At 44.2% G+C, this 13,485-nt stretch overlaps 1 long non-coding RNA gene across 1 annotated transcript; it reads right to left on the bottom strand.

The window, feature by feature from the left end:
• Positions 1 to 10,544: 10,544 nt before the first annotated feature.
• Positions 10,545 to 13,376, bottom strand: LOC134297624 (uncharacterized). The gene is made up of 2 exons (XR_010004432.1): positions 13,016 to 13,376; positions 10,545 to 12,449 (listed from the first exon to the last, which is right to left on the bottom strand). It is a non-coding gene; the product is annotated as an uncharacterized LOC134297624 (long non-coding RNA).
• Between the last annotated feature and the right edge of the window lie 109 nt (positions 13,377 to 13,485).

Here is a 13,485-nt window from a genome sequence, read left to right as displayed (position 1 = left end):
GAGCCATGGCAATTAGTTGGTTTCAAATAGCATTAATTCTACAGTGGTTCTCAACCTGTGGGTCCCCAGATGTGTTTTGGCCTACAACTCCCAGAAATTTCAGTCAGTTTATCAGCTGTTAGGGTTTCTGGGAGTTGAAGGCCAAAACATCTGGGGACCCACAGATTGAAAACCACAGATGTAGATGCACCCAAAGAAGCTATGAAGTGGTACAGGGATGGACATCTGTAGGTTTTTGGTCTATAGCTCCCATCAGCCTAATAATAATAATAATAATAATAATAATAATAATAATAATAATAATAATAATAACAACAACAACAACAACAATAATACACTTATATTCCACCCTTCTCTCCTAGGGGACTCAGAGTGTATTACAGTATTTACATACATAGGCAAACATTCAATGCCCTTACAATCACAGATACAGTGAGGCACGCAAACACAAACAAAGGCAAGGTTTCTCTTTGCATTTCTGGTTTTCTGGAGGCGGTTCTCATCTCTGGCTTCTGGGAGGTACTTTCTCCATTTTCAAGCCAAGGAGTCTACGTTGTTACTTCCTGATCGTATGGTAGGCAAAATTGGTTGGAGCATCTCTTGCCTTTTTCCGCAAGAAGTGGTACCTATTTATCTACTCACATTTGCATGTTTTCACCTGCTAAGCTGGCAGAGAAGCTAGGGCTGACAGACAGGAGCTCACTCCATCTCATGAATTTGAACTGCCAAATTAGGACAGCAGTTCAACCAGCACAAGGGCTTAACCCACTGCTCCACCATGGCTCAGTATTGCCAGTAGTGAATGGATGATGGCAAATGGGGTCCAGCACTACAATAAGGCTATTCCCTCTGATACTGCAAAGCTATCTGTTTTCTGACTCCTTAGACTAGAGGCAAAACTGCATCTAGGGGTGCGTCTACACTGTGGAATTTATTCAATTGGACACCACTTTAATGACCTAGCTCTATGCTATGGAGTCTTGGGCATTGTCATTTGGTGAGACACAAACACACATTGGCAAATAAGGCTGGTAAAAAGGTAAAGGTTTTCTCTGACGTTAAGTCCAGTCATGTTCGACTCTGGTGATTGGTGCTCATCTCCATTTCTAAGCCAAAGAGCCGACATTGTCCGTAGACACCTCTAAGGTCATGTGGCCAGCATGACTGCATGGAGCACCGTTACCTTCCCGCCAGAGTGGTACCTATTGATCTACTCACATTTGCATGTTTTCGAACTGCTAGGTTGGCAGAAGCTGGAGCTAACAGCGGGCGCTCACTCCACTCCCCAGATTTGAACCTGGGACCTTTCAGTCTGCAAGTTCAGCACCTCAATGCTTTAACACACGGCACCACCGGGGCTCCTAAAACTCCAGCTCCCATGATTCTATAGCATTGAGCCATGAAACTTATTGGTGTCAAACTGCATTCAGTGTAGATTCACCAGAGGAAAAGGCTGCTGCTTGCGTTCCTCAAATGGGAAAGCCGCTAGGTGGCACCGTGGTACAATTCAAGGTCTGCCCGAGGCATTGCAGTGGTCAGTGAAGTGGACTCCAGCCCAGCTGTTGCTGAAGTGATGTTATTAATCATCCCTGAGAAGAGACAGAAGTGCTGGATACATTTGTCTCCAATTTGTAAGCATCTGAATAGCGTTTCTCATGGGATCTTGTAATCATTCTTTGGAAACTTGCAGTAAACAAATTTAATTTTATACAAGAACGAGCCAATCAGCTAAGGGGAAGGGTTTGAATAAAGGAGTACAGGCTCTCACTATACAGAGGCCACTGATGTCTGGGTCCATGTGATCTGGGCAATTGCTCTAACAGAGCTGTTTTCCGTGTGACTCAGACTCATTTGTGCAGAATCTCCCTATTCATTGTATAACATTTGTGTTGAGTCAGTACAAAAGTAAAGTCATTGATCAAACCATCATCGACACAGGGTGCAGCTAGGGTAAAGGCAAAGGTTTTTCCTTGACATTAAGTCCTGTCGTATCTGACTCTGGGGGTTGATGCTCATCTCCATTTCTATGCTGAAGAGCCAGCGTTGTCTGTAGATACCTCCAAGGTCATGTGGCTGGCATGACTTCATGGAGCACCGTTACATTCCTGCCGCAGTGGTACCTATTGATCTACTCACATTTGCATGTTTTCAAACTGCTAGATTTTCAGAAGCTGGGGTTATCAGCAGGAGCTCACCCTGCTCCCCAGATTCAAACCAACAGACTTTTGGTCAGCAAATTCAACAGCTCAACAGTTAATCCTGCTGCGCCACTGGGGCCTCCTACACTGTAGAATTAATGCAGTTTGATACCATCTTTGTTATAGGCTGTAGATATAAATAAATAGAAGCTTTACCACAGTTTCTGAACCAAGATATTCCTTGCAGTATAATAAAGTGTCACTCAGACTTGTGTAATAAGTAACAGTATCTTTACTTCAGTTCAAAAGATCAAACAGGGCAACAATATATACAGCAGTCTCTCTGAATTCACACAGAAAACAGAGGGAATAAATAGTCATTTTAAGCAGTCTTTAAATATGCCTTATTTGCCTTATAAATAATAAGGCTTTGGAGAGTTGGCAGCCATTTCCTTTCCTGACTATTTCCAGTCAGCGCTCTCTTCACTCTCCGAGATGAAAGGTTTGTCTCAGCAGCAGCAAGCTAGAGACAGTAGCCAATCAGAATTCTGGCTCCTGGCTGGCTCAGCCAATCAGCTGTCGATACATGCCTTTCCTGTCAACAAGTCCTCACAACCTTTACTGCCATGGCTTGATACTATGAAATCATGGGAATTGTAGTTTGGTGAATCACCAGCACTATTTGGCAGAGAAGGTTAAAGATGTTGTCAACTAACAGCTTCCAAGACTCCATAGCATAGAGCCATGGCAGTTGATGTGGTGTCAAACTACATTGATGTTACAGCGTAGATGCATCCTCTATGGATGCCGCAGGAATTTGAGAGCATACATTGGGTCTGCGAGGTCTAGATTCCCCCATTAGTACCTGGGCCAAAGTAAGTGGATATCTTTGCAAAATCCTTCTACCCAGGTTGCAACGTCATTGTTTCATTTTGAGAAGATCCTAGCATTGCCATCAATCTGCTCAAATAAGATTCCAGCAAAAGTGGAATACCCACCTACAGCTTCAGATGTGTGCATTTCAGGCATACAAAGGCTTATCATACATTACTGATAAGACATTGTGAATATCCATGATAAAATTCAGAGAATCCCTTTTGCGCATCAGCTCTTGACTTTAGGCTGTGATTTTCAAATAGCCTATTTCCAAATATTTCACATGAAGCCCGAGTCAATCTAATGGATGCAACGCCTTTTGAATTCTAATACGAAGTATGCCGTTGTCAGTCTTTTTCCTCCCAAAATATTACAGTGTTCCTTCACTTATTGCGGGGGTTAGGTTCCAGGGCCACCCGCAATAAGTGAAAATCCGTGAAGTAGGGACGCTATATATTTATACATTATTTTAGTTGTTATACACTATTTTAAGTCTTTATCAGTCGTGTGTTGATAAATCGCCTCCTTCTCCTCCTGTTGCCACTTGGGCTCCTTTTCTCTCCCTTTGGCTTCTCCTTCCTCCCTTCCTTAGGTTGTAAATAGTAATTTTTATGATTTATAATATTATTTTAGAGTTTATTGAAAAACCGCAAAATAGTGAATCCGCAAAAAGCAAACCGTGAAGTAGCGAGGGAACACTGTATTTCAAATGGCAGATGTTTACAGCAATTTTGGTGACAGTCATTTCTTATAACATGCAGAGTAACTTTACGCATGTTAAAGTGGAATCAAACTGCATTAATTCTACAGTGTAAAGGCACCCTCGTTGAATATAATGGGACCTACTTCAGAGTAAGCATAGGTAAGAGGATCCCATTTTGTTCATGCATGTACACTGTAGAATTAATGCGGTTTGACACCACTTTTTAAATGCCATGACTCAATGCTATGGAATCATGGGAGTTGTAGTTTTACAAGGTCTTTAACCTTCTCGTATAAATAATAATACACTTTATTTATATTCCGCTTTATCTCCCTGGAGGGGTTCTGAGCAGATTACATTACAATATAAGGCAAACATTCAATGCCTTTTATATAGTGAACAACAACGACATACACAGACAAAGGTAAGGCCTCCCTTTCATCTCTGGCATCTGGAGGCGATGCTCATCTCCAGCCATGGGGAGGTGCTCTTGTTCCATTTTTCTATGCTGTGAAGCCTTTCGTCTATAGACATCTCCAATCGTATTGCCAGTATGTCTGCATGGGGTGCCTTTTTACCTTTCCCGCCGAGGCAGCACCTGTTGATCTACTCGCAATTCATGCTTTCAAACTGCTAGGTTAGCAGAAGCTCAGGCTGACAGCGGGAACTCGCACAGACTCATGGCTTTGAACTGCTAACCCTCCAGTCAGCAGATTTCATGCAGCTTGCAGTTTAGCCCACTGTGCTACCGTGGCCCCTGTTGCAAAGAGTGCTGTTGCCTCACCAAGCTGCAAATCTTATGATTCTATAACATTGAGCCATGGCAATGAAAGTGGTGTGAAGCTGCATTAATTCTACAGTGTAGATGCACTTTGAGGCTTATTTCCTTGACTATCACTTCAATCTTTCTTTTCTTAAAAACAACAACAACAAATTTTATTTGTTACCTGTCTTTTCCCATGGCTCGAGGCGGGACACAACATAGCTAAAATATACAGATAACGATACCCGCAAAAAAGGCAAAGTGTTTTTATATAGGAATAATGTTACATAAAGGTACCCACGGTGGTGCAGTGGGCCGGGCTATGGCGCAGGCTGATAAACAGCTGCTGCGATAAATCACTCTGACCATGAGGTCATGAGTTCGAGGTCAGCCCATGGCGGGGTGAGCACCCATCAATTAAAAATAAAATATAGCCCCTGCTCGTTGCTGACCTAGCAACCCGAAAGATAGTTGCATCTACCAAGTAGGAAATAAGGTACAACTTATAAAAGTGGGGAGGCAGGTTTAATTAATTTACAACGTTGGAATGAGGAAGTGAGGAAGTGCCATCAGAGTGGATGATGAAGCAGCTGCTCCCCCCTGTGGCCAGAATCGAACATCCCCTCAGGAGAAGGTTAAATTGCCTCTGCGTCTGTCTGTCTGTTGTCTCTGTCTCTGTCTCGGTTCGATGTGTTTATGGGCATTGAATGTTTGCCCTATATGTACATGAGTCCCCTTCGGGGTGAGAAGGGCAGAATATAAATACTGTAAATAAATAAATAAATAAATAAATAAATAAATAAATAAATTAAACTGCTGAGCTGCTGAAATTGCTGACCAAAAGGTTGGCGGTTCGACTCAGGGGAGCAGGGTGAGCTTCCACTGTTAGCCCCAGCTTCTGCCAACCTAGCAGTTCAAAAACATACAAATGTGAGTAGATTAATAAGTAACTCTCCAGCAGGAAGGTAACGACGCTCCATGCAGTCATGCCAGCCACATGACCTTAGAGGCGACAACGGACAATGCCAACTCTTTGGCTTAGAAATGGAGATGAGCACCAACCCCCCCAGAGTTGGACATGACTAGACTTAATGTCAGGGGAAAACCTTTACCTTAACCTTAGCGTTACATATCAACTGTAAAACTGGCAAGTCTTTTTTTAACAGAAACTGTCCCGTATTAAAGGTTATTGCAATGGTTTAATGGTCACAACTTTTTAATGGATTCATGCTGAGAGCTTAAGATCATATTGTGTCCCATGGCTAAGAAACGCAATGTACAGTACTTTTATTTCATGCTACATGACCAAAGGGTTTCTCATAACAGGGTGCAGACATTGTGGTGAAACATGAAACTCCACGAGGTCGGGATGCTTGCATGCTTCATTATCTTGTGACCACAAATTTGAAGGGTAGTTCCCAAATACCACTAATAAATACCAATGTTTCCAAATACCAAGATGTCAGAGTTCTGCAAAGGCCAAGCCTAGGCATGTTTACTTGGAAAGAAGCCCTACTGAGTGGACCACAAAGCATGGGTCAACTTCCCACAAGTGGAAATTCAATGCGTTATGGTATGGAGATACAGAGAAAGGTAAAAACAGGCCTATCTGTGTTGTCGAAGGTTTTCATGGGTTGCTGTGAGTTTTCCAGGCTGTATGGCCATGTTCCAGAAGCATTCTCTCCTTAGGTTTCATCTACATCTATGGCAGGCATCCTCAGAAGTATGAGGTCTGTTAGAAACTAGGAAAGTGAGGTTTATATTTCTGTGGAAAGTCCAGGCTGGGAGAAAGAACATTCAAGTGTCAATGCTGAAATTGATCACCTTGATTAGCATTGAATAGCCTTGCAGATTCAAAGCCTGGCTGCTTCCTGCCTGAGGGAATCCTTTGTTGGGAGGTGTTCACTGGCACTGATTGTTTCATGTATGAAATTTCCCCGTTTTCAGTGTGTTGTTCTTTATTTACTGTCCTGAGGTTTTTTTTAAATACTGGTAGCCAGATTAAGTTCATTTTCTATTGAAATTGCCTACAGGCAGGAAGTAGCCAGGCTTTGAATCTGCAAGCCCATTCAATGCTAATCAAGGTGATCAATTGCAACTTACCTCAAACAGACAAGAGCTCTTTCTCCCAACGTGGACTTCCCACAGATATACAAACCCCACTTTTCTAGTTTCCACTTTGTATTGAGACCTCATACCTCTGAGGATGCCTGCCATAGACGTGGGTGAAATGTCAGGAGAGAATGCTTCTGGAACATGGCCATACAGCCCGGAAAACTCACAGCAGCCCAGGCCTATCTGTGTTTGTTGGAGGCGGAGGGTGCATCTACATTGTAGAATCAATGCAATTCAACACTGCTTTAACTACCGGGCTCAGAACTGTAATTGTATGTGGTCTTCAGCTTTCTCTGCCTAAGAGTGTGGGTACCTCACCAAACTACAACTCCCAGGATTCCATAGCATTGAGCCATGGCAGTTAAAATTGGTGTCAAGTTTCACTGTTGACGCCAATGTGATGAAACACTTTATAAGCAACACCCCTATTAAACAAACAGAGTGTGGCTTACACATAGCATTTTTTCTATTAATACTGGAGAAACCATTCACACTATACCTTGACAAAGTACTGGGTGGCATTTTCATCAAGACAGCACCATTGCTCTTCACAGACCTCTCTCCCTGCCATGACTCAATGCTATGGAATTCCTGGGAGATGTAGTTTGAAGAGGTGCCAGCAGTCTTTGTCAGACACAGCTCAAGATCTGGAGAAAGTACAACTCCCTGGATCCTATGGCACTGAACCAAAGTAGTTAAAAGTCCTTGCTAAACTACAGCTCTCTGGATCCCATGACACTGAGCCAGGACAGTTAAAAGAACTCATGAAACTACAACTCCCTGGATCCCATGACGCTGAGGCAGGACATTTAAAAAACCTTGCAAAACTCCCTGGGTCCAGTAACACTGAGCTGGGGAAGTTAAAAAACCTTGAAAAACTACAACTCCCAGGATCCCAAGCACTGAGCCAGGACAGTTAGAAGACCTTGCGAGACCACAACACCCAGGATCCCATAACACTGAGCCAGGGCAGTTAAAAGACCTTGCAAAACTATAATTCCCAGGATCCCATAACACTGAGCCAGGACATTTCAAATCAAAAGTGTATTCATTCCACCAACAGGGGCTTTAGTCTCCTTTTGCCTGAGAGTGCTGGTGCCTCACCAGACTACAAACCCCGGGATTGCATAGCATTGAGGCTGGATCTACACTGCCCTATATCCCAAGATCTGATCCCAGATTATCTGCTTTAATATGTTGTCGAAGGCTTTCATGGCCAGAATCACTGGATTGCTGTGAGTTTTCCGGGCTGTATGGCTATATTCCAGAAGCATTCTCTACTGACATTTCTCCCACATCTATGGCAGGCATCCTCAGAGGTCTGTTGGAAACTAGGCAAGTGGGGTTTATATATCTGTGGAATGTTCAGGGTGGGGGAAAGAACTCTTGTCTGTTTGAGGTAAGTGATTATGTTGCAATTGGCCACCTAGATTAGCAGTGAATGGCCTTGCAGCTTCAAAGCCTGGCTGCTTCCTGCCTGAGGGAATCTTTATTGGGAGGTGTTTGCTGGCCCTGATTGTTTCCTATTTGGAATTCCCCTGTTTTCAGAGTGGTGTTCTTTATTAAGTGTCCTGATTTCAGAGGTTTTTAATACTGGTAGCCAGATTTTGTTCGTTTTCATGGTTTCCTCCTTTCTGTTGACATTGTCCACATGCTTGTGAATTTCAATGGCTTTTCTGTGTAGTCTGGCATGGTCGTTGTGAGAGTGGTCCAGCATTTCTGTGTTCTCAAATAATATGCTGTGTCCAGGTCGGTTCACCAAGAGCTCTGCTATGACTGACTTCTCTGGTTGAGTTAGTCTGCAGTGCCTTTCATATGCCTTGATTCATGTTTTGGGTACTACTGTGTTTGGTGATCCCTATGTAGACTTGTCCACAGCTGCATGGTATACGGTAGACTCCTGCAGAGGTGAGAGGATCGCTCTTGTCCTTCGCTGAACATAGCATTTGTTGGATTTTCTTAGTGGGTCTGTAGACAATTTGTATATTATGTTTCTTCATCAGCTTCCCTAAGTGGTCAGTGGTTCCCTTGATGTATGGTAAGAACACTTTCCCTCTGCATGGATCGTTGTCTTTACTGTCGTGGCTTGTTCTTGGCCATGCAGCTCTTCCGATGTCTGTGGTGGAGTATTCATTAGCCTGTATAGCCCAGTTTAGGTGGTTCGATTCCCCTTGGAGAAGGTGGGGTTCATAGATTCTTTTTGCACGATCTTCCAGGACTTTAATTGTGCTTCTTTTTTTTACTTGAGTGATGGCTAGAGTTTATATGTAGGTATTTATCTGTTTTTTTTAATGTAGGTCTCTATCCGCCTAGTTTCCAACAGATCCCTCAATGTCTGAGGATGCCTGCCATAAGTGTGGGCAAAACTTCAAGAGGAATGCTTCTGGAACATGTCCATACAGCCTGGAAAACTCACAGCAACCCAGTGATTCCGGCCATGAAAGCCTTCGACAATACATAGGCAAGTGAGGTTTATATATCTGTAGAGTACCCAAGAGTGGGAGAAGGAACTCTTGTCTGCTTGAGGCAAGTGTGAATGTTGCAATTGGCCACCTTGATTAGCATTGAATGACCTTGCAGCTTCAAAGCCTGGCTGGTTGCTACCTGGGTTGGGAGGTGTTAGCTGGCCCGGATTGTTCTCTGGAATACCCCCTTTATTAGTGTTGTTCTTTATTTACTGCTTTACGAGGGGCATTCATTAAAGATTTCTCCTGACCCACTTTCTGTAGATTGCAAGCAATGAAACTTGGCACAGTTATTAGTCCTTCTCTGATAGATGTCACCTAGGGACACACACTTCTCCCATCTTTTTAAGCAACTATAAACACCTCGCTTGTAGAAGTTGACAGGTTGCTCTAAAAGCCACATTGTGACTTCGGAAATCAGAGTCTCATCATCTGGAAAATGCTTTAAAAATAACTTCATTGTTGGAAAGGAGTGGAAGTCCAATGGTGTGAGGTCGGGTGAATAAGGGGGATGAGTTAGAATTTCAAAGCATACTTCCATTTGGGCAACATGTGAGTTGTGAACTGGCGCATTGTCTTGCAATAGGCGGACACCTTTGGAGAGTGTGCCACGTCTCTTGGTTTTGATGGTCTCCTGTAATTTCTGCAGCAGTGAAGCATATTATGCCCCAGTGATCATGGTACTCTTTGCTAGGAAATCCATCAATACTACTCTGTGCTGGTCCCAAAATACTGTGAGCATGACTTTGCCTGAGGAGAGTGACGACTTTGCCTTGGAGGTGACGAATCATGATGCTTCCATTGCATCGACTGGACTTTAGTCTCAGGATCATAGTGATGGACTCAGCTTTCATCCTGTGTGATCAGTCTGTTGAAAAAGTCCTTCTGGTTTTCATGGCACATTGTCAATAGAGCCTGAGAGCATTCGACTTGTTCTTGCTTCTGGAAAGTTGTGAGCAGCTGGGGAACCCAGTGAACGGATACCTTATGCATGTGAAGATGGTCTTGGGTGATTTTTTTTTCCACGGACCCCACACTAATCTTGACATTTTGGTCGAGGTGGCGAATGGTTACGTGGTGATTTACCAGAATGGCGACCTCCACTTTCTGGGTGGTGTGTTCATCAATAGTGGAGTGGGGTTGCCTTGGAATTGGATCCATTTGCACTGAAGTCCGACCACATTTGAATTGACAATGCCGGTTCTTGAATACATCATATGATGGGGAATCATCACCATAAACCTCTTTCATCTCATCGAACGTCTCCTTTGGTGTGCGGCCTTTCAAGTAAAGGAACTTGATGACTGCTCTGTATTTTACTGGGTCCATGATCAAACCTCACACTGTTGTCGACCGCGTTTGGGGGATCGGGCCCCTTTAGAAGGAAGCCGATCCGGTCCTGAGGGAACGGACCTTGGCGAAGCCAAAAGAAGAATATAAGCCGCAATACAACCTGAAGCCTGAAATGAAGAAGGTCCGCCACGTTGAAGGAAAATCCGCCAAGGAGTTTTATTGAGCAATTCAGCTGAAAAGGACGCTAATAGTGATCATTCAATCTACTAGCGTAACATATGTTTCAAATAAAGCCATATTTATACAATGTTTTGGTCTGACAGCCCTTTGAATTTCCCGCCCCGCTTCCCTGCCCATCTGATCGCGGATAGGCTGAGAGGTTGAACGAGGCGGGCTTTCGTTTCCCGCCTTGCTCTGCTGGCCCAATGGGGAGCCGCTTTTTGTCCCCTCTCGGGCCAATCAGAGAGGAGGAGGCGGGAGCTATTGAGACAAAGAGGTGACCGGACAGGAAACATCTGATTAATTCTGGCCCAGCCAATTTCTAAAGGAATTAATGACACCCATCAAGGATGTCCGGGGTCCTGTCACGTTCACAGATTTTAGATATGTCTTTGGGGTGTCAGACGGGAAGTGGTGATTTGATGAGCCATCATTGACGGCCCCACAGGGTGCCTTCCTGCGGCGTCCTGGCCTGAGATGTGACAATGTTTGCCTTGGGGGCGAGTCACCTTTAGTTTGGTGACTCGCCCTATATTGTCCATGCGATCGGAATGAGATGGGATTAAACTGTGGCAGATTATCCTTTTGTTTTTGGGAAGGGGAGGTCTGAGTCATGGGGCTAGAGTTCAGGTTGGGGTCATAATATTTCCCATTTGATTTCATGATCTGCCAATTATATGGGATAAAATGAAAATTAAAAATAAAGTTGGAATATAAACCCAGCTGGGAAAAACACATATCTTCCGGGGATCCCAAAGAGTATAAATACATATAGGCAGATAGGTAGATAAAGGAGATAAAGGAGAATCCATAAAGGTGGGTGACATTGCATAAAGGGGAATCATGAATGATATAAACAATAGAAATAAGCAATAGAAAACATTTGATAAGGACGAAGTTCACAACATCTGGGGAATCCAATATAGAAGTGGGGTTCAAGCAGCATGATTTCACAATTCATGAAGTTAGCCCAACGATTTGAAATTCATACACAGCGAGTCATGAGTGTGTCCAAGTACATAGAATATGAATATTCACAAATGCATGAGGAGAAAGAGTTCATAAGGAATTCATAGAGATGGCATGGGGAAGGGGCACATATGGGTTAGTAAGTCTTTGGAGGTATAGGATTTCATAAGTCCAAGGGGTAGGTGTGGGGAAGAGTGTTCTTCTCTTTCATAAAATTATGAAATTATGAATGAAACGTGGAGGGCCCCCGTCCGGGCATCCCTTGGCAGCTGTAGAGGGTGAGGGTCCTCGGTGAACTATGTCTCCCCCGCGAGAGAGCGATCCCCCCATCCCCATTTCACAGAAAGGGGCCAGGGAGAACCATTCCGCGAGTCGCGGGGAGAGAAAAAACCCGGGATAAAGCAGCAACTTGGCTTGGAAAGAGACGCGGTTCCGTTTTGACAGTCAGCTGTTGAGATGCCGAAAACTGGACCGATTCCGGGTCTGCTGGTTGTCTTCGAGTCAGGAGCCTTAGAAAGGGTTAAGACTAAAAGAGGAGCGTTCTAGGGGTAATTTTGATAGAGATATGAGCCAATTTATATCGACTGCCATGTTAATCTATGGCAGGGAAACCTCAACCGGAGTTTAAAGGGACGGGAGGGAGAGAGAGATTGCATGCAAAGGAAAGGAGTCAGAGAAAAGATACAAAATAACCGGATAGAGAGGGTTACTGTTAAAATAAATGCTACTTTTATTGGGGGGATTTGTTACATAGTTCAGGGAAGAGGAAAATGAAGGAAAAAAGGTCTTTTAATAATAGTCTGTTGCGGTCCCGCTCCGTTCTTTTGGGGAGTAATCTATGGAACTTTCTGCTGCGTTTTCAATCAATTTGAAAGCTGGGGTGACGGTCATCAACACCACTTCTGCACCTGTAAAATCAAGACCGTTATCAGCTCTGAGCTGTAAATTTGCTCGTAACCTATCAAGACTTATATCATTACACATGTGCAGTTTCAATGTCCTGTGATAAAGAGAAGTGGGCCAGAGGAGATCATGGAGCCCCCGATGGCATAGTGGATTAAAGCCTTGTGACTTGAAGGTTAGGTTGCTGATCTGAAAGCTGCCAGGTTCAAATCCCACCCGGGCAGAGCGCGGATGCGTTCCCTCTATCAGCTCCAGGTCCATTCAGGGACATGAGAGAAGCCTCCCACAAGGATGATAAAAACATCAAAACATCCGGGCGTCCCCTGGGCAACGTCCTTACAGACGGGCAATTTTCTTACACCAGAAGCGACTTGCAGTTTCTCAAGTCGCTCCTGACACAGAAAAAAAGAGAGAAAAAAAATAGAACTGTAATATACGCCTCTCGTATTTGCTTTAAACCGAATTATATGAGTCTACAGTGCCAGATAATCTGTGATAATGAGATACTCTGGGGTCAGATCCTGGGCTATAGGGCAGTGGAGTAATGCCAGTGAAAGTGATGTCAAACTACCTCCATTCTCCAGTGTAGATATACTGTCCAAGAGACAAATTTCCAAGGACATTGGAGGGTGCCTTTTGATTTCAGCAGGAGGCCACTCAATGGCTCTCTTCTGGAGCATCTCCTCGGATTGTCCAGCCTTAGAGACAGGGCAGGTAACGCGGTGTCAAGCTGCATTCATTCCACAATGTAGAAAAGGAGGCAGCCTACATCTCCCGGCATGCAGCACTTAAAAAAAAGAGGAAAAAAAATAAAACCCCGAGCCAGCTGTTGAGCATGGCGCCTGCGCAATGCTGCGGAACTACAGCTTGGGAGGAGTACCACACCCCCGAAGAGGGAGGGGGAAGAGCATCTGAAACCTTAAACCCTGAAGAGGAGGGAGGAGAGGAGGAGAGGGAGGGTGGGCTGGGGAATGGAGTAGCCCAGAGACGTAAGGGAGGAAGGAAGGCAGGCTGGAGGAAGGAGCAGGCAAGCAGTGGCTC

The sequence above is a fragment of the Anolis carolinensis genome, chromosome 3 (assembly GCF_035594765.1).
Source record: "Anolis carolinensis isolate JA03-04 chromosome 3, rAnoCar3.1.pri, whole genome shotgun sequence".
NCBI classification, from domain to species: Eukaryota; Metazoa; Chordata; class Lepidosauria; order Squamata; family Dactyloidae; genus Anolis; species Anolis carolinensis.
This window is presented reverse-complemented; position numbering and strand designations above follow the sequence as displayed.